The 22836-nt window shown below is 33.6% G+C and overlaps 3 non-coding genes across 3 annotated transcripts; all 3 read left to right on the top strand.

Annotated features, from left to right (window-relative positions):
* The first annotated feature begins 3809 nt into the window (after positions 1 to 3809).
* Positions 3810 to 3893, top strand: Trnal-cag (transfer RNA leucine (anticodon CAG)). The gene has a single exon. It is a non-coding gene; the product is annotated as a tRNA-Leu (tRNA).
* Positions 3894 to 10652: 6759 nt separating this feature from the next.
* Positions 10653 to 10736, top strand: Trnal-cag (transfer RNA leucine (anticodon CAG)). The gene has a single exon. It is a non-coding gene; the product is annotated as a tRNA-Leu (tRNA).
* A 6786-nt stretch (positions 10737 to 17522) lies between these two features.
* Trnal-cag (transfer RNA leucine (anticodon CAG)) lies at positions 17523 to 17606 on the top strand. Its single transcript has one exon. It is a non-coding gene; the product is annotated as a tRNA-Leu (tRNA).
* Positions 17607 to 22836: the final 5230 nt, after the last annotated feature.

Here is a 22836-nt window from a genome sequence, read left to right as displayed (position 1 = left end):
GGATTGACAGTAGAGTGGTATTGTAAATTTTATGATTGTATATATGATATTCTGTTGCACATCTTTCAGAGTGTTAAGAATGACAATATTATGTCGAGATCAATGAGATTTGGGGTTATATCACTTATTTATAAAAATAAGGGGGATAATAGAAGATTGCAAAATTGGCGTCCTATCAGTTTACTTAATGTAGATTATAAAATTTTGGCAAGGATTTTGTCTACACGTTTAAAAATGGTATTACCCAAAATTATTTCTCAAACTCAGACATGTTGTATAGTTGGGAGAGATATTGCTGATACTATAGTCACTGTAAGAGATATTATAGATATGGTTGAGAGAGACAATCTTGAGGGATATATCTTAAAAATTGATCAAGAAAAAGCGTTTGACAGAGTTTGCCACTCATATTTGATTTCTGTGTTACGAAAGTTCGGTTTTGGTGACAATTTTATTCAGTGGATAAAGATATTTTATAATGAAATTAAAAGTAGTGTTAAATGCAATGGTCATCTAACGAAACCCTTTTTAATTAAAAATTCAGTCAGACAAGGTTGTCCTATATCAGCAATGTTATATGTATTAGCAGCAGAACCCTTAGGACTCGCTATCAAAGCAAATCCCACTATCAAAGGTATTCCACTCCCACTGTCTAGTAATACAAGTAAAGTTTTTCAACATGCAGATGATACAACCTTGACATTAGCGGACACACAATCCATTAATCAATCTTTTAATGTACTTGACTTGTATTGTAAAGGATCTGGTGCAAAGGTGAACAAGGAAAAGACAGAACTTCTGTGTATTGGATCTGGTAAACTTACTGATGATTATTGCAAACAATTACAAATTCAAATGTGTGATCAAGTCATCTTAATTTTGGGAGCTTATGTGGGAAAATGTGCAAAGTTATGTGAGCAACTGAACTGGAATGATAGATTGTCTAAAATTAAAAACTTATTGCAACTGTGGTCACAGAGATATTTGACAATACAAGGAAAAGTAACAGTTGTTAATAACTTATTAGTTTCTAGAGTATTGTACATAGTGTCAGTTCAGCCTCTTCCTGATATGATTGCTGATGAATTGAAGCAATTATTTCTCAGATTTATCTGGTCAGGAAAGTCCCATTTGGTTCACTATTATACAATAATTGGTGATAAGCGAAATGGCGGACTACAGTTAACTGATATAAAGATGAAAATGTATGCATTCAGACTAAAATTTTTAAAAAGATACTTTGATGTGAATTGCCATGCTATGTGGAAAAATACCTTTGATCACTTTTTATCTACTGTCCTGAACATGAGGTTGACCAAAGAGTTGTTTCTCATGTCTTTAAATAAGCAACAATTGAATACCCTACCTATATTTTACAGAGAAATGTTTCATGCATGGGAAAAACTTAGAAATAATATCGATACAAATATTGATGTGAGGAATGTTTTTGAACAACCTCTCTTTTTAAATCCTAATATTACATGTGCTGGTAAAACGTTGTTTTTCGCAGAATTTATAGAAGCAGGAATTGTTCGTGTTCAGGATATTACATATGAATTTGTACCTGGAATACTACCTTATAGAGCTATTCCAGAAATGATATACAAATCAAATTCTGAGATCAAAACAGATAAGATAAAAAAAGACTATAATTGCATAATAGAAAGTATACCATTAGGCTGGAGAAATATTGTTGCAACAGAGTCAAAACCCACTGTAACCAATGGGAGAAATAATATGTTTCTCAGAGTTGATACAAAATTATATGACCTCTGTTTATGTACAACACAACTATTTTACAAGCTTTTATGTACGTTGATTTTTCAAGAACCAGCTTCTGTTTCCTTTTGGAGTAAGATATTTAGTTTGGAAAAGCATAAATACTGGAAATTGATACACCTACCTTTCAAGACCCCAGATTGTATAGATTTGGATTATAGAATAATGCACAATCGAATATTTACAAAAGAGAGACTAAAATACTATGGCAAAATTGATAATGACTCATGTCCAGTGTGCCAGTTGGAAACAGAGGATTTATTTCACATGTTTTTGAAATGTCCTGAATTAAGCTCTTTTAAGAATTATATTGTATATATAGTTGAGATTCTTTTTAAAAATTGTAGAGTTGGTGTTCTCAATAGCACTTCTCTTGAACAAATGCTCATGATAGGATATAACAAAGAAACAAAATCAGTAAATAGTTATTTTTTGAACTACATTCTGAGCATTGCTCGATTGTGCATTTACAAAAGAAGAAACATTATGTCTTTATTAGGGAAACAAATAGACATCGAAAGATTGTTCCAATATTTGACTAGAAAATATATATTATATGCGTATCAACATTACAAAGACAAAAATCAGACTTTGATTACGAAGTATTTTGTAAAAGATAATCCTTTAATGAGAATAGAAGAGGATAAAGTGTTTATTACATTGTAGAATCATTGTTTTGTACTATAACATTACACAATAAAATTTTAGAATCATTGTTCTGTAATATAGCTTAACAAAATACTATTGTAGAATCATTGTTTTGTAATATAGCATTACAAAATACTATTGTAGAACCATTATTTTGTAATATAGCATTACAAACTACTATGTACATACTGACTGTATATTTTTAACTTTTATACTGTACAAAGCGTTTTTGAATAAAGAAAGAAAAAAAAAAAGGCGATGCGTTCAGGTCGCAGTCGGGTCTTCCCGGCGTGGGTTCGAATCCCACTTCTGACAAACTGTTCTTTTGTCATAGAGCAGTATCTCTTATGACTCTAAAATAGAAAACATCAATCTTACAGCGTTCATGTATGCTGGCATATAACAGCTGTTTTAGTTAAATATGCTTTTCTGGCCCTTCAAATGTATTAACTTGTTATCCTCTCTCTCTCTCTCTCTCTCTCTCTCTCTCTCTCTCTCACACACACACACACACACACACACATATAGACACACACACACATACAAATCTCACGGATATCTACAGACGGGAAAGCGATACTACCTGCATGAGTGTTTCACTCACATTCATTCGAGTCCCAAAAAGGTTACCTTTTTATTCTTTATGCTCAAACAGTTATAATAAGCACAAGGTATTATCGAGAGGAGAAGTTTATCTCTTGTATGTTAATGAGAAATTGTCATTTTTATATAAGTACCCGCTGGCGCTATATTCCCGCGATTCACAAACAAGATGCCCATCTATCCACTGCCTGTCTAATTATATACGTCCACCTACCCTTTCCCCCCCCCCCCACACACACACACCATCTCTCTCTCTCTCTCTCTCTCTCTCTCTCTCTCTATGGATGTATGCATACATAATATAACATTGTTCAATAACGCTTACCTGTTACATTGGAGGTTTTCACTGTTCCTTCATATTTCAATTGTTCTCTATTACTTAACATTTGCATTTGTCTCTATCATTTAATGTATCCTTTCCACTGTATTTCTAAGAGATAAGGTGCAGAAAACTAATGGATAGATCAGGATGGACAAGCGGTCTAAGATGATGCATTCAAATTACAGTAGAATCCCTCCCTCATCGACTTCTCTGCAAGGAAAACATTAATAACTTTGTAGTTAATGTTATCATTATTAGAGGCACAATATACAAGTACAAAGATAAAAATATAGATGATGGGAGATTATCCTGTGCTGTTACAAAATCTTTGTTGTTACAAAATCTTACTATTTATTCAATTAGTTGATGATTCTAGGCCTCAACGAGTCCTATTCAGTATGCTGACCTATACGCCCTTCAGTCTCTCTATGTGCACTCGGATCTTTGCAATGCATATGTCAGGATGGCCGAGCGGTCTAAGGCGCTGCGTTCAGGTCGCAGTCGGGTCTTCCCGGCGTGGGTTCGAATCCCACTTCTGACAAACTGTTCTTTTGTCATAGAGCAGTATCTTTTATGACTCTAAAATAGAGACTTCCGGTTATGACATCAGAAGGAAAACAGGTTTGATGATCGCTCCGTGAATTTTCAAGTTTTTTTCCTTTAATAGACATTTTTGCTGTTTTAATTTGTTACAGGTACGTTGATAAGATTTGTTTGATCGCATTCATATATAAGTGAGATATATTTTGAGTGTGTGGATAACTTTATCCACCACACAAAAAATTTTTTTCTGTGACAATGAATACAAAGCCTGGTCGTGCTGCACGTGCAGCACAAGGAGCTGACTCACACTCTAATGACACCAGTGGAATAGCTAACAATAAGAATGGCATGTCGAGTAACATCGATAGACAGACAGGAGCTTCTCGTCGTTTTGGGAAAGAATGTACCGTGGTGATTGATGTAAAGGATGTGAAGAAAATAAAGGCAAGTGATATTGTTAGAAGTGTAGAAGAATTAACCGGAGATATGTCGGTCTATGCAGTTGTGCCCAAAGGTGCAAATTTGTATGAGGTCACACTACCGAGTAAGGAAGTAGCATATAATACCTTGTGTGGAATTGATATTGGAAGTGAACACTTTGATTGTACTCTTTTATATTCAGACACTATTATTGTGTCAATTCTTCATTTACCAGCATACATCACAGATGATGATATAAGTATGAAGCTCGGTGAATACGGAGTAGAACTTCTTTCTCCCATTCAACGCAGATATTATCCTGGAACTAGTGTGGCTGATGGGACTCGTTATGTCAAATGTAAATTTCCACAGCAGGTAAAATCCTTGCCTTACAGTCTGAAATTTCAGACTGTCAATGGTCAACAATACTTTAGAGTATTACACAATAATCAAGTTAAGGTATGTTCTAGATGTCTTGATCCGGGACATGTTATAAAAGACTGCCCTGATTTTGTATGCTACAAGTGTGGGGAGCAAGGCCATGTAGCAAAAAATTGCACAAGGCAAAGATGTGAAAGTTGTGGAAGTTTTCCTCTTATGTGTACATGCAGGATATGCGACAAATGCCACAAAGAGGCGCAAACATGTATGTGTTACAGAGAGGCCATTACAGGCATTCATTCGCAAGTTGATGATGATATGAGGGAAGACATATTGGAGTTACAGAGTGACGAAGATGATAAAGAAGAAATTGAGAATGCAAAAAAAGATAATGAGAGTGGAGAAAGTGGGGAAGAAAAAGAAAGAATTGGAGTTGATATGACCAATGTAGAAATAGAATCTGAGGAAGTAAACAACAATCATACAATTGGAGATGGATCGGGGACAGATTCAGATGATGACAGGAAGATGGCTGCAGACGTTGTTGAAAGATCAAACGAATCACGTACATGTCAAGAAAACGGTACTAATATCGAAAATTTCAAAGTAGTACAAAGGAGAAGGAGAAGGTTTAATCCAGTACCTAATATGAAGATGAATAGCATGCGACGAATACCTATGAAGAAATGATCAAACACTCAACATTTTTTAATACTTTCAATACACTCATCATAATCATGGCTTTAAATATTGTATCTCTAAATGTAAATGGCTTGCGTAATTTGAATAAACTAAAGTCTGTTTTAGAAATATTTAAAGAGAAAAGAGGCCATATTTTATTATTGCAAGAAACCTTTTGGGATGATGAGTTTGTTGAAAGTATTAGAGAAAATGAGATTTGGAATGGTGACATATTTTATAGTAATGCTGACAACAGGAGGGCAGGTGTTGCTGTTTTAGTAGTGAGAGAATTGAGAAATCAGGTGACACAAGAAATGATTGAAAAGGGTAGGATTTTACATCTTAAAATAGCTATTGATGATAAAGTGATTGATTTAATCAATATTTATGCTCCAAATGTTGTGAAGGAAAAGTTTAACTTTTTCATGAAGCTAAATACATATTTACATAACAGTACTAGTGATAGCACTATCCTGGCTGGTGATTTTAATACAACTTTAGCAGGTATTGATCGACATAACAAAGCCTTACATATTGATGATGTAGCAATGCGTGAACTTTATAAAATTATTCATGATAGGAATATTACCGATTTATGGAGATCACGAAATCCTAGTACTCGTAGTTTCTCCAGAAAACAAGTTGTACTAGGCGAAATGAAGCAGAGTAGAATAGATTATTTTTTGATTTCCTCAAAATTGCACTCCAATGTGCAAAATATTTATTATGCAGATACATCCTTTAGTGATCATTCTTTTGTATACCTTAAACTAAATACCTGCAAAGTGGAAACAGGGCCCGGATTATGGATATTAAATAACAATGTTCTTTTTGAGGAAAAATATGTACAAAGAGTGAAATCAATTCTTACCGAAGGAAAAACTGACGAAATGTATTTCAGTGAACCACTCATTTGGTGGGATAATGTAAAATACAAAATTAAAAAATTTTCCCAAGTATACTGTACAAGAAGAAATAAGGAAAGATTACAAGAATACTTTACATTGCAAAATAAATTAAAATCATTTTCAGAAAAAGTCGCAAATAAAGAACCATATGACATTAACAAATATGAAGAACTAAAACATCAGCTAAGTGACTATGAAACTGATTTTTGTCGGGGTGCTATATTGAGATCTAAGGCCAAATGGGCAATTGAAAGCGATAGAAATACTAAATATTTTCTAAATCTTGAGAAATATCGACACAACAAAAATGTAATCAATGAATTAATTGATGATGATGGTGTAATTATTTCAAATACAAGCGGAATCTTAAATGAAATACATCAGTTTTATAGTCATTTATATTCTTCGGTAACTGTTGATGATAATTGTACTGATTCACTTTTAAATTTTGTAAACTGTTCTGTATCTGATGAGGATAAAGATATGTGTGATGCCATAATAACAGTTGATGAAATACATACAGCTATAAAAGGGATGGCTAAAAATAAAAGCCCCGGCCCGGACGGATTGACAGTAGAGTGGTATTGTAAATTTTATGATTGTATATATGATATTCTGTTGCACATCTTTCAGAGTGTTAAGAATGACAATATTATGTCGAGATCAATGAGATTTGGGGTTATATCACTTATTTATAAAAATAAGGGGGATAATAGAAGATTGCAAAATTGGCGTCCTATCAGTTTACTTAATGTAGATTATAAAATTTTGGCAAGGATTTTGTCTACACGTTTAAAAATGGTATTACCCAAAATTATTTCTCAAACTCAGACATGTTGTATAGTTGGGAGAGATATTGCTGATACTATAGTCACTGTAAGAGATATTATAGATATGGTTGAGAGAGACAATCTTGAGGGATATATCTTAAAAATTGATCAAGAAAAAGCGTTTGACAGAGTTTGCCACTCATATTTGATTTCTGTGTTACGAAAGTTCGGTTTTGGTGACAATTTTATTCAGTGGATAAAGATATTTTATAATGAAATTAAAAGTAGTGTTAAATGCAATGGTCATCTAACGAAACCCTTTTTAATTAAAAATTCAGTCAGACAAGGTTGTCCTATATCAGCAATGTTATATGTATTAGCAGCAGAACCCTTAGGACTCGCTATCAAAGCAAATCCCACTATCAAAGGTATTCCACTCCCACTGTCTAGTAATACAAGTAAAGTTTTTCAACATGCAGATGATACAACCTTGACATTAGCGGACACACAATCCATTAATCAATCTTTTAATGTACTTGACTTGTATTGTAAAGGATCTGGTGCAAAGGTGAACAAGGAAAAGACAGAACTTCTGTGTATTGGATCTGGTAAACTTACTGATGATTATTGCAAACAATTACAAATTCAAATGTGTGATCAAGTCATCTTAATTTTGGGAGCTTATGTGGGAAAATGTGCAAAGTTATGTGAGCAACTGAACTGGAATGATAGATTGTCTAAAATTAAAAACTTATTGCAACTGTGGTCACAGAGATATTTGACAATACAAGGAAAAGTAACAGTTGTTAATAACTTATTAGTTTCTAGAGTATTGTACATAGTGTCAGTTCAGCCTCTTCCTGATATGATTGCTGATGAATTGAAGCAATTATTTCTCAGATTTATCTGGTCAGGAAAGTCCCATTTGGTTCACTATTATACAATAATTGGTGATAAGCGAAATGGCGGACTACAGTTAACTGATATAAAGATGAAAATGTATGCATTCAGACTAAAAATTTTAAAAAGATACTTTGATGTGAATTGCCATGCTATGTGGAAAAATACCTTTGATCACTTTTTATCTACTGTCCTGAACATGAGGTTGACCAAAGAGTTGTTTCTCATGTCTTTAAATAAGCAACAATTGAATACCCTACCTATATTTTACAGAGAAATGTTTCATGCATGGGAAAAACTTAGAAATAATATCGATACAAATATTGATGTGAGGAATGTTTTTGAACAACCTCTCTTTTTAAATCCTAATATTACATGTGCTGGTAAAACGTTGTTTTTCGCAGAATTTATAGAAGCAGGAATTGTTCGTGTTCAGGATATTACATATGAATTTGTACCTGGAATACTACCTTATAGAGCTATTCCAGAAATGATATACAAATCAAATTCTGAGATCAAAACAGATAAGATAAAAAAAGACTATAATTGCATAATAGAAAGTATACCATTAGGCTGGAGAAATATTGTTGCAACAGAGTCAAAACCCACTGTAACCAATGGGAGAAATAATATGTTTCTCAGAGTTGATACAAAATTATATGACCTCTGTTTATGTACAACACAACTATTTTACAAGCTTTTATGTACGTTGATTTTTCAAGAACCAGCTTCTGTTTCCTTTTGGAGTAAGATATTTAGTTTGGAAAAGCATAAATACTGGAAATTGATACACCTACCTTTCAAGACCCCAGATTGTATAGATTTGGATTATAGAATAATGCACAATCGAATATTTACAAAAGAGAGACTAAAATACTATGGCAAAATTGATAATGACTCATGTCCAGTGTGCCAGTTGGAAACAGAGGATTTATTTCACATGTTTTTGAAATGTCCTGAATTAAGCTCTTTTAAGAATTATATTGTATATATAGTTGAGATTCTTTTTAAAAATTGTAGAGTTGGTGTTCTCAATAGCACTTCTCTTGAACAAATGCTCATGATAGGATATAACAAAGAAACAAAATCAGTAAATAGTTATTTTTTGAACTACATTCTGAGCATTGCTCGATTGTGCATTTACAAAAGAAGAAACATTATGTCTTTATTAGGGAAACAAATAGACATCGAAAGATTGTTCCAATATTTGACTAGAAAATATATATTATATGCGTATCAACATTACAAAGACAAAAATCAGACTTTGATTACGAAGTATTTTGTAAAAGATAATCCTTTAATGAGAATAGAAGAGGATAAAGTGTTTATTACATTGTAGAATCATTGTTTTGTACTATAACATTACACAATAAAATTTTAGAATCATTGTTCTGTAATATAGCTTAACAAAATACTATTGTAGAATCATTGTTTTGTAATATAGCATTACAAAATACTATTGTAGAACCATTATTTTGTAATATAGCATTACAAACTACTATGTACATACTGACTGTATATTTTTAACTATTATACTGTACAAAGCGTTTTTGAATAAAGAAAGAAAAAAAAAAAGGCGATGCGTTCAGGTCGCAGTCGGGTCTTCCCGGCGTGGGTTCGAATCCCACTTCTGACAAACTGTTCTTTTGTCATAGAGCAGTATCTCTTATGACTCTAAAATAGAAAACATCAATCTTACAGCGTTCATGTATGCTGGCATATAACAGCTGTTTTAGTTAAATATGCTTTTCTGGCCCTTCAAATGTATTAACTTGTTATCCTCTCTCTCTCTCTCTCTCTCTCTCTCTCTCTCTCTCACACACACACACACACACACACATACAAATCTCACGGATATCTACAGACGGGAAAGCGATACTACCTGCATGAGTGTTTCACTCACATTCATTCGAGTCCCAAAAAGGTTACCTTTTTATTCTTTATGCTCAAACAGTTATAATAAGCACAAGGTATTATCGAGAGGAGAAGTTTATCTCTTGTATGTTAATGAGAAATTGTCATTTTTATATAAGTACCCGCTGGCGCTATATTCCCGCGATTCACAAACAAGATGCCCATCTATCCACTGCCTGTCTAATTATATACGTCCACCTACCCTTCCCCCCCCCCCCCACACACACACACACCATCTCTCTCTCTCTCTCTCTCTCTCTCTCTCTCTCTCTCTCTCTCTCTCTATGGATGTATGCATACATAATATAACATTGTTCAATAACGCTTACCTGTTACATTGGAGGTTTTCACTGTTCCTTCATATTTCAATTGTTCTCTATTACTTAACATTTGCATTTGTCTCTATCATTTAATGTATCCTTTCCACTGTATTTCTAAGAGATAAGGTGCAGAAAACTAATGGATAGATCAGGATGGACAAGCGGTCTAAGATGATGCATTCAAATTACAGTAGAATCCCTCCCTCATCGACTTCTCTGCAAGGAAAACATTAATAACTTTGTAGTTAATGTTATCATTATTAGAGGCACAATATACAAGTACAAAGATAAAAATATAGATGATGGGAGATTATCCTGTGCTGTTACAAAATCTTTGTTGTTACAAAATCTTACTATTTATTCAATTAGTCGATGATTCTAGGCCTCAACGAGTCCTATTCAGTATGCTGACCTATACGCCCTTCAATCTCTCTATGTGCACTCGGATCTTTGCAATGCATATGTCAGGATGGCCGAGCGGTCTAAGGCGCTGCGTTCAGGTCGCAGTCGGGTCTTCCCGGCGTGGGTTCGAATCCCACTTCTGACAAACTGTTCTTTTGTCATAGAGCAGTATCTTTTATGACTCTAAAATAGAGACTTCCGGTTATGACATCAGAAGGAAAACACGTTTGATGATCGCTCCGTGAATTTTCAAGTTTTTTTCCTTTAATAGACATTTTTGCTGTTTTAATTTGTTACAGGTACGTTGATAAGATTTGTTTGATCGCATTCATATATAAGTGAGATATATTTTGAGTGTGTGGATAACTTTATCCACCACACAAAAAATTTTTTTCTGTGACAATGAATACAAAGCCTGGTCGTGCTGCACGTGCAGCACAAGGAGCTGACTCACACTCTAATGACACCAGTGGAATAGCTAACAATAAGAATGGCATGTCGAGTAACATCGATAGACAGACAGGAGCTTCTCGTCGTTTTGGGAAAGAATGTACCGTGGTGATTGATGTAAAGGATGTGAAGAAAATAAAGGCAAGTGATATTGTTAGAAGTGTAGAAGAATTAACCGGAGATATGTCGGTCTATGCAGTTGTGCCCAAAGGTGCAAATTTGTATGAGGTCACACTACCGAGTAAGGAAGTAGCATATAATACCTTGTGTGGAATTGATATTGGAAGTGAACACTTTGATTGTACTCTTTTATATTCAGACACTATTATTGTGTCAATTCTTCATTTACCAGCATACATCACAGATGATGATATAAGTATGAAGCTCGGTGAATACGGAGTAGAACTTCTTTCTCCCATTCAACGCAGATATTATCCTGGAACTAGTGTGGCTGATGGGACTCGTTATGTCAAATGTAAATTTCCACAGCAGGTAAAATCCTTGCCTTACAGTCTGAAATTTCAGACTGTCAATGGTCAACAATACTTTAGAGTATTACACAATAATCAAGTTAAGGTATGTTCTAGATGTCTTGATCCGGGACATGTTATAAAAGACTGCCCTGATTTTGTATGCTACAAGTGTGGGGAGCAAGGCCATGTAGCAAAAAATTGCACAAGGCAAAGATGTGAAAGTTGTGGAAGTTTTCCTCTTATGTGTACATGCAGGATATGCGACAAATGCCACAAAGAGGCGCAAACATGTATGTGTTACAGAGAGGCCATTACAGGCATTCATTCGCAAGTTGATGATGATATGAGGGAAGACATATTGGAGTTACAGAGTGACGAAGATGATAAAGAAGAAATTGAGAATGCAAAAAAAGATAATGAGAGTGGAGAAAGTGGGGAAGAAAAAGAAAGAATTGGAGTTGATATGACCAATGTAGAAATAGAATCTGAGGAAGTAAACAACAATCATACAATTGGAGATGGATCGGGGACAGATTCAGATGATGACAGGAAGATGGCTGCAGACGTTGTTGAAAGATCAAACGAATCACGTACATGTCAAGAAAACGGTACTAATATCGAAAATTTCAAAGTAGTACAAAGGAGAAGGAGAAGGTTTAATCCAGTACCTAATATGAAGATGAATAGCATGCGACGAACACCTATGAAGAAATGATCAAACACTCAACATTTTTTAATACTTTCAATACACTCATCATAATCATGGCTTTAAATATTGTATCTCTAAATGTAAATGGCTTGCGTAATTTGAATAAACTAAAGTCTGTTTTAGAAATATTTAAAGAGAAAAGAGGCCATATTTTATTATTGCAAGAAACCTTTTGGGATGATGAGTTTGTTGAAAGTATTAGAGAAAATGAGATTTGGAATGGTGACATATTTTATAGTAATGCTGACAACAGGAGGGCAGGTGTTGCTGTTTTAGTAGTGAGAGAATTGAGAAATCAGGTGACACAAGAAATGATTGAAAAGGGTAGGATTTTACATCTTAAAATAGCTATTGATGATAAAGTGATTGATTTAATCAATATTTATGCTCCAAATGTTGTGAAGGAAAAGTTTAACTTTTTCATGAAGCTAAATACATATTTACATAACAGTACTAGTGATAGCACTATCCTGGCTGGTGATTTTAATACAACTTTAGCAGGTATTGATCGACATAACAAAGCCTTACATATTGATGATGTAGCAATGCGTGAACTTTATAAAATTATTCATGATAGGAATATTACCGATTTATGGAGATCACGAAATCCTAGTACTCGTAGTTTCTCCAGAAAACAAGTTGTACTAGGCGAAATGAAGCAGAGTAGAATAGATTATTTTTTGATTTCCTCAAAATTGCACTCCAATGTGCAAAATATTTATTATGCAGATACATCCTTTAGTGATCATTCTTTTGTATACCTTAAACTAAATACCTGCAAAGTGGAAACAGGGCCCGGATTATGGATATTAAATAACAATGTTCTTTTTGAGGAAAAATATGTACAAAGAGTGAAATCAATTCTTACCGAAGGAAAAACTGACGAAATGTATTTCAGTGAACCACTCATTTGGTGGGATAATGTAAAATACAAAATTAAAAAATTTTCCCAAGTATACTGTACAAGAAGAAATAAGGAAAGATTACAAGAATACTTTACATTGCAAAATAAATTAAAATCATTTTCAGAAAAAGTCGCAAATAAAGAACCATATGACATTAACAAATATGAAGAACTAAAACATCAGCTAAGTGACTATGAAACTGATTTTTGTCGGGGTGCTATATTGAGATCTAAGGCCAAATGGGCAATTGAAAGCGATAGAAATACTAAATATTTTCTAAATCTTGAGAAATATCGACACAACAAAAATGTAATCAATGAATTAATTGATGATGATGGTGTAATTATTTCAAATACAAGCGGAATCTTAAATGAAATACATCAGTTTTATAGTCATTTATATTCTTCGGTAACTGTTGATGATAATTGTACTGATTCACTTTTAAATTTTGTAAACTGTTCTGTATCTGATGAGGATAAAGATATGTGTGATGCCATAATAACAGTTGATGAAATACATACAGCTATAAAAGGGATGGCTAAAAATAAAAGCCCCGGCCCGGACGGATTGACAGTAGAGTGGTATTGTAAATTTTATGATTGTATATATGATATTCTGTTGCACATCTTTCAGAGTGTTAAGAATGACAATATTATGTCGAGATCAATGAGATTTGGGGTTATATCACTTATTTATAAAAATAAGGGGGATAATAGAAGATTGCAAAATTGGCGTCCTATCAGTTTACTTAATGTAGATTATAAAATTTTGGCAAGGATTTTGTCTACACGTTTAAAAATGGTATTACCCAAAATTATTTCTCAAACTCAGACATGTTGTATAGTTGGGAGAGATATTGCTGATACTATAGTCACTGTAAGAGATATTATAGATATGGTTGAGAGAGACAATCTTGAGGGATATATCTTAAAAATTGATCAAGAAAAAGCGTTTGACAGAGTTTGCCACTCATATTTGATTTCTGTGTTACGAAAGTTCGGTTTTGGTGACAATTTTATTCAGTGGATAAAGATATTTTATAATGAAATTAAAAGTAGTGTTAAATGCAATGGTCATCTAACGAAACCCTTTTTAATTAAAAATTCAGTCAGACAAGGTTGTCCTATATCAGCAATGTTATATGTATTAGCAGCAGAACCCTTAGGACTCGCTATCAAAGCAAATCCCACTATCAAAGGTATTCCACTCCCACTGTCTAGTAATACAAGTAAAGTTTTTCAACATGCAGATGATACAACCTTGACATTAGCGGACACACAATCCATTAATCAATCTTTTAATGTACTTGACTTGTATTGTAAAGGATCTGGTGCAAAGGTGAACAAGGAAAAGACAGAACTTCTGTGTATTGGATCTGGTAAACTTACTGATGATTATTGCAAACAATTACAAATTCAAATGTGTGATCAAGTCATCTTAATTTTGGGAGCTTATGTGGGAAAATGTGCAAAGTTATGTGAGCAACTGAACTGGAATGATAGATTGTCTAAAATTAAAAACTTATTGCAACTGTGGTCGCAGAGATATTTGACAATACAAGGAAAAGTAACAGTTGTTAATAACTTATTAGTTTCTAGAGTATTGTACATAGTGTCAGTTCAGCCTCTTCCTGATATGATTGCTGATGAATTGAAGCAATTATTTCTCAGATTTATCTGGTCAGGAAAGTCCCATTTGGTTCACTATTATACAATAATTGGTGATAAGCGAAATGGCGGACTACAGTTAACTGATATAAAGATGAAAATGTATGCATTCAGACTAAAATTTTTAAAAAGATACTTTGATGTGAATTGCCATGCTATGTGGAAAAATACCTTTGATCACTTTTTATCTACTGTCCTGAACATGAGGTTGACCAAAGAGTTGTTTCTCATGTCTTTAAATAAGCAACAATTGAATACCCTACCTATATTTTACAGAGAAATGTTTCATGCATGGGAAAAACTTAGAAATAATATCGATACAAATATTGATGTGAGGAATGTTTTTGAACAACCTCTCTTTTTAAATCCTAATATTACATGTGCTGGTAAAACGTTGTTTTTCGCAGAATTTATAGAAGCAGGAATTGTTCGTGTTCAGGATATTACATATGAATTTGTACCTGGAATACTACCTTATAGAGCTATTCCAGAAATGATATACAAATCAAATTCTGAGATCAAAACAGATAAGATAAAAAAAGACTATAATTGCATAATAGAAAGTATACCATTAGGCTGGAGAAATATTGTTGCAACAGAGTCAAAACCCACTGTAACCAATGGGAGAAATAATATGTTTCTCAGAGTTGATACAAAATTATATGACCTCTGTTTATGTACAACACAACTATTTTACAAGCTTTTATGTACGTTGATTTTTCAAGAACCAGCTTCTGTTTCCTTTTGGAGTAAGATATTTAGTTTGGAAAAGCATAAATACTGGAAATTGATACACCTACCTTTCAAGACCCCAGATTGTATAGATTTGGATTATAGAATAATGCACAATCGAATATTTACAAAAGAGAGACTAAAATACTATGGCAAAATTGATAATGACTCATGTCCAGTGTGCCAGTTGGAAACAGAGGATTTATTTCACATGTTTTTGAAATGTCCTGAATTAAGCTCTTTTAAGAATTATATTGTATATATAGTTGAGATTCTTTTTAAAAATTGTAGAGTTGGTGTTCTCAATAGCACTTCTCTTGAACAAATGCTCATGATAGGATATAACAAAGAAACAAAATCAGTAAATAGTTATTTTTTGAACTACATTCTGAGCATTGCTCGATTGTGCATTTACAAAAGAAGAAACATTATGTCTTTATTAGGGAAACAAATAGACATCGAAAGATTGTTCCAATATTTGACTAGAAAATATATATTATATGCGTATCAACATTACAAAGACAAAAATCAGACTTTGATTACGAAGTATTTTGTAAAAGATAATCCTTTAATGAAAATAGAAGAGGATAAAGTGTTTATTACATTGTAGAATCATTGTTTTGTACTATAACATTACACAATAAAATTTTAGAATCATTGTTCTGTAATATAGCTTAACAAAATACTATTGTAGAATCATTGTTTTGTAATATAGCATTACAAAATACTATTGTAGAACCATTATTTTGTAATATAGCATTACAAACTACTATGTACATACTGACTGTATATTTTTAACTTTTATACTGTACAAAGCGTTTTTGAATAAAGAAAGAAAAAAAAAAGGCGATGCGTTCAGGTCGCAGTCGGGTCTTCCCGGCGTGGGTTCGAATCCCACTTCTGACAAACTGTTCTTTTGTCATAGAGCAGTATCTCTTATGACTCTAAAATAGAAATCATCAATCTTACAGCGTTCATGTATGCTGGCATATAACAGCTGTTTTAGTTAAATATGCTTTTCTGGCCCTTCAAATGTATTAACTTGTTATCCTCTCTCTCTCTCTCTCTCTCTCTCTCTCTCTCTCTCTCTCTCTCTCACACACACACACACACATATAGACACACACACACATACAAATCTCACGGATATCTACAGACGGGAAAGCGATACTACCTGCATGAGTGTTTCACTCACATTCATTCGAGTCCCAAAAAGGTTACCTTTTTATTCTTTATGCTCAAACAGTTATAATAAGCACAAGGTATTATCGAGAGGAGAAGTTTATCTCTTGTATGTTAATGAGAAATTGTCATTTTTATATAAGTACTCGCTGGCGCTATATTCCCTTGATTCACAAAGAAGATGCCCATCTATCCACTGCCTGTCTAATTATATACGTCCACCTACCCTTTCCCCCCCCCCCCACACACACACACACCATCTCTCTCTCTCTCTCTCTCTCTCTCTCTCTCTCTCTCTCTCTCTCTCTCTCTTTATGGATGTATGCATACATAATATAACATTGTTCAATAACGCTTACCTGTTACATTGGAGGTTTTCACTGTTCCTTCATATTTCAATTGTTCTCTATTACTTAACATTTGCATTTGTCTCTATCATTTAATGTATCCTTTCCACTGTATTTCTAAGAGATAAGGTGCAGAAAACTAATGGATAGATCAGGATGGACAAGCGGTCTAAGATGATGCATTCAAATTACAGTAGAATCCCTCCCTCATCGACTTCTCTGCAAGGAAAACATTAATAACTTTGTAGTTAATGTTATCATTATTAGAGGCACAATATACAAGTACAAAGATAAAAATATAGATGATGGGAGATTATCCTGTGCTGTTACAAAATCTTTGTTGTTACAAAATCTTACTATTTATTCAATTAGTCGATGATTCTAGGCCTCAACGAGTCCTATTCAGTATGCTGACCTATACGCCCTTCAATCTCTCTATGTGCACTCGGATCTTTGCAATGCATATGTCAGGATGGCCGAGCGGTCTAAGGCGCTGCGTTCAGGTCGCAGTCGGGTCTTCCCGGCGTGGGTTCGAATCCCACTTCTGACAAACTGTTCTTTTGTCATAGAGCAGTATCTTTTATGACTCTAAAATAGAGACTTCCGGTTATGACATCAGAAGGAAAACACGTTTGATGATCGCTCCGTGAATTTTCAAGTTTTTTTCCTTTAATAGACATTTTTGCTGTTTTAATTTGTTACAGGTACGTTGATAAGATTTGTTTGATCGCATTCATATATAAGTGAGATATATTTTGAGTGTGTGGATAACTTTATCCACCACACAAAAAATTTTTTTCTGTGACAATGAATACAAAGCCTGGTCGTGCTGCACGTGCAGCACAAGGAGCTGACTCACACTCTAATGACACCAGTGGAATAGCTAACAATAAGAATGGCATGTCGAGTAACATCGATAGACAGACAGGAGCTTCTCGTCGTTTTGGGAAAGAATGTACCGTGGTGATTGATGTAAAGGATGTGAAGAAAATAAAGGCAAGTGATATTGTTAGAAGTGTAGAAGAATTAACCGGAGATATGTCGGTCTATGCAGTTGTGCCCAAAGGTGCAAATTTGTATGAGGTCACACTACCGAGTAAGGAAGTAGCATATAATACCTTGTGTGGAATTGATATTGGAAGTGAACACTTTGATTGTACTCTTTTATATTCAGACACTATTATTGTGTCAATTCTTCATTTACCAGCATACATCACAGATGATGATATAAGTATGAAGCTCGGTGAATACGGAGTAGAACTTCTTTCTCCCATTCAACGCAGATATTATCCTGGAACTAGTGTGGCTGATGGGACTCGTTATGTCAAATGTAAATTTCCACAGCAGGTAAAATCCTTGCCTTACAGTCTGAAATTTCAGACTGTCAATGGTCAACAATACTTTAGAGTATTACACAATAATCAAGTTAAGGTATGTTCTAGATGTCTTGATCCGGGACATGTTATAAAAGACTGCCCTGATTTTGTATGCTACAAGTGTGGGGAGCAAGGCCATGTAGCAAAAAATTGCACAAGGCAAAGATGTGAAAGTTGTGGAAGTTTTCCTCTTATGTGTACATGCAGGATATGCGACAAATGCCACAAAGAGGCGCAAACATGTATGTGTTACAGAGAGGCCATTACAGGCATTCATTCGCAAGTTGATGATGATATGAGGGAAGACATATTGGAGTTACAGAGTGACGAAGATGATAAAGAAGAAATTGAGAATGCAAAAAAAGATAATGAGAGTGGAGAAAGTGGGGAAGAAAAAGAAAGAATTGGAGTTGATATGACCAATGTAGAAATAGAATCTGAGGAAGTAAACAACAATCATACAATTGGAGATGGATCGGGGACAGATTCAGATGATGACAGGAAGATGGCTGCAGACGTTGTTGAAAGATCAAACGAATCACGTACATGTCAAGAAAACGGTACTAATATCGAAAATTTCAAAGTAGTACAAAGGAGAAGGAGAAGGTTTAATCCAGTACCTAATATGAAGATGAATAGCATGCGACGAACACCTATGAAGAAATGATCAAACACTCAACATTTTTTAATACTTTCAATACACTCATCATAATCATGGCTTTAAATATTGTATCTCTAAATGTAAATGGCTTGCGTAATTTGAATAAACTAAAGTCTGTTTTAGAAATATTTAAAGAGAAAAGAGGCCATATTTTATTATTGCAAGAAACCTTTTGGGATGATGAGTTTGTTGAAAGTATTAGAGAAAATGAGATTTGGAATGGTGACATATTTTATAGTAATGCTGACAACAGGAGGGCAGGTGTTGCTGTTTTAGTAGTGAGAGAATTGAGAAATCAGGTGACACAAGAAATGATTGAAAAGGGTAGGATTTTACATCTTAAAATAGCTATTGATGATAAAGTGATTGATTTAATCAATATTTATGCTCCAAATGTTGTGAAGGAAAAGTTTAACTTTTTCATGAAGCTAAATACATATTTACATAACAGTACTAGTGATAGCACTATCCTGGCTGGTGATTTTAATACAACTTTAGCAGGTATTGATCGACATAACAAAGCCTTACATATTGATGATGTAGCAATGCGTGAACTTTATAAAATTATTCATGATAGGAATATTACCGATTTATGGAGATCACGAAATCCTAGTACTCGTAGTTTCTCCAGAAAACAAGTTGTACTAGGCGAAATGAAGCAGAGTAGAATAGATTATTTTTTGATTTCCTCAAAATTGCACTCCAATGTGCAAAATATTTATTATGCAGATACATCCTTTAGTGATCATTCTTTTGTATACCTTAAACTAAATACCTGCAAAGTGGAAACAGGGCCCGGATTATGGATATTAAATAACAATGTTCTTTTTGAGGAAAAATATGTACAAAGAGTGAAATCAATTCTTACCGAAGGAAAAACTGACGAAATGTATTTCAGTGAACCACTCATTTGGTGGGATAATGTAAAATACAAAATTAAAAAATTTTCCCAAGTATACTGTACAAGAAGAAATAAGGAAAGATTACAAGAATACTTTACATTGCAAAATAAATTAAAATCATTTTCAGAAAAAGTCGCAAATAAAGAACCATATGACATTAACAAATATGAAGAACTAAAACATCAGCTAAGTGACTATGAAACTGATTTTTGTCGGGGTGCTATATTGAGATCTAAGGCCAAATGGGCAATTGAAAGCGATAGAAATACTAAATATTTTCTAAATCTTGAGAAATATCGACACAACAAAAATGTAATCAATGAATTAATTGATGATGATGGTGTAATTATTTCAAATACAAGCGGAATCTTAAATGAAATACATCAGTTTTATAGTCATTTATATTCTTCGGTAACTGTTGATGATAATTGTACTGATTCACTTTTAAATTTTGTAAACTGTTCTGTATCTGATGAGGATAAAGATATGTGTGATGCCATAATAACAGTTGATGAAATACATACAGCTATAAAAGGGATGGCTAAAAATAAAAGCCCCGGCCCGGACGGATTGACAGTAGAGTGGTATTGTAAATTTTATGATTGTATATATGATATTCTGTTGCACATCTTTCAGAGTGTTAAGAATGACAATATTATGTCGAGATCAATGAGATTTGGGGTTATATCACTTATTTATAAAAATAAGGGGGATAATAGAAGATTGCAAAATTGGCGTCCTATCAGTTTACTTAATGTAGATTATAAAATTTTGGCAAGGATTTTGTCTACACGTTTAAAAATGGTATTACCCAAAATTATTTCTCAAACTCAGACATGTTGTATAGTTGGGAGAGATATTGCTGATACTATAGTCACTGTAAGAGATATTATAGATATGGTTGAGAGAGACAATCTTGAGGGATATATCTTAAAAATTGATCAAGAAAAAGCGTTTGACAGAGTTTGCCACTCATATTTGATTTCTGTGTTACGAAAGTTCGGTTTTGGTGACAATTTTATTCAGTGGATAAAGATATTTTATAATGAAATTAAAAGTAGTGTTAAATGCAATGGTCATCTAACGAAACCCTTTTTAATTAAAAATTCAGTCAGACAAGGTTGTCCTATATCAGCAATGTTATATGTATTAGCAGCAGAACCCTTAGGACTCGCTATCAAAGCAAATCCCACTATCAAAGGTATTCCACTCCCACTGTCTAGTAATACAAGTAAAGTTTTTCAACATGCAGATGATACAACCTTGACATTAGCGGACACACAATCCATTAATCAATCTTTTAATGTACTTGACTTGTATTGTAAAGGATCTGGTGCAAAGGTGAACAAGGAAAAGACAGAACTTCTGTGTATTGGATCTGGTAAACTTACTGATGATTATTGCAAACAATTACAAATTCAAATGTGTGATCAAGTCATCTTAATTTTGGGAGCTTATGTGGGAAAATGTGCAAAGTTATGTGAGCAACTGAACTGGAATGATAGATTGTCTAAAATTAAAAACTTATTGCAACTGTGGTCGCAGAGATATTTGACAATACAAGGAAAAGTAACAGTTGTTAATAACTTATTAGTTTCTAGAGTATTGTACATAGTGTCAGTTCAGCCTCTTCCTGATATGATTGCTGATGAATTGAAGCAATTATTTCTCAGATTTATCTGGTCAGGAAAGTCCCATTTGGTTCACTATTATACAATAATTGGTGATAAGCGAAATGGCGGACTACAGTTAACTGATATAAAGATGAAAATGTATGCATTCAGACTAAAATTTTTAAAAAGATACTTTGATGTGAATTGCCATGCTATGTGGAAAAATACCTTTGATCACTTTTTATCTACTGTCCTGAACATGAGGTTGACCAAAGAGTTGTTTCTCATGTCTTTAAATAAGCAACAATTGAATACCCTACCTATATTTTACAGAGAAATGTTTCATGCATGGGAAAAACTTAGAAATAATATCGATACAAATATTGATGTGAGGAATGTTTTTGAACAACCTCTCTTTTTAAATCCTAATATTACATGTGCTGGTAAAACGTTGTTTTTCGCAGAATTTATAGAAGCAGGAATTGTTCGTGTTCAGGATATTACATATGAATTTGTACCTGGAATACTACCTTATAGAGCTATTCCAGAAATGATATACAAATCAAATTCTGAGATCAAAACAGATAAGATAAAAAAAGACTATAATTGCATAATAGAAAGTATACCATTAGGCTGGAGAAATATTGTTGCAACAGAGTCAAAACCCACTGTAACCAATGGGAGAAATAATATGTTTCTCAGAGTTGATACAAAATTATATGACCTCTGTTTATGTACAACACAACTATTTTACAAGCTTTTATGTACGTTGATTTTTCAAGAACCAGCTTCTGTTTCCTTTTGGAGTAAGATATTTAGTTTGGAAAAGCATAAATACTGGAAATTGATACACCTACCTTTCAAGACCCCAGATTGTATAGATTTGGATTATAGAATAATGCACAATCGAATATTTACAAAAGAGAGACTAAAATACTATGGCAAAATTGATAATGACTCATGTCCAGTGTGCCAGTTGGAAACAGAGGATTTATTTCACATGTTTTTGAAATGTCCTGAATTAAGCTCTTTTAAGAATTATATTGTATATATAGTTGAGATTCTTTTTAAAAATTGTAGAGTTGGTGTTCTCAATAGCACTTCTCTTGAACAAATGCTCATGATAGGATATAACAAAGAAACAAAATCAGTAAATAGTTATTTTTTGAACTACATTCTGAGCATTGCTCGATTGTGCATTTACAAAAGAAGAAACATTATGTCTTTA

This window comes from Sinohyriopsis cumingii, unplaced genomic scaffold, assembly GCF_028554795.1.
Source record: "Sinohyriopsis cumingii isolate HCF-2022 unplaced genomic scaffold, ASM2855479v2 utg000066l, whole genome shotgun sequence".
NCBI classification, from domain to species: Eukaryota; Metazoa; Mollusca; class Bivalvia; order Unionida; family Unionidae; genus Sinohyriopsis; species Sinohyriopsis cumingii.
The sequence above is the reverse complement of the archived record's forward strand: the minus strand, read 5'-3'. Positions and strand labels throughout refer to the sequence as shown.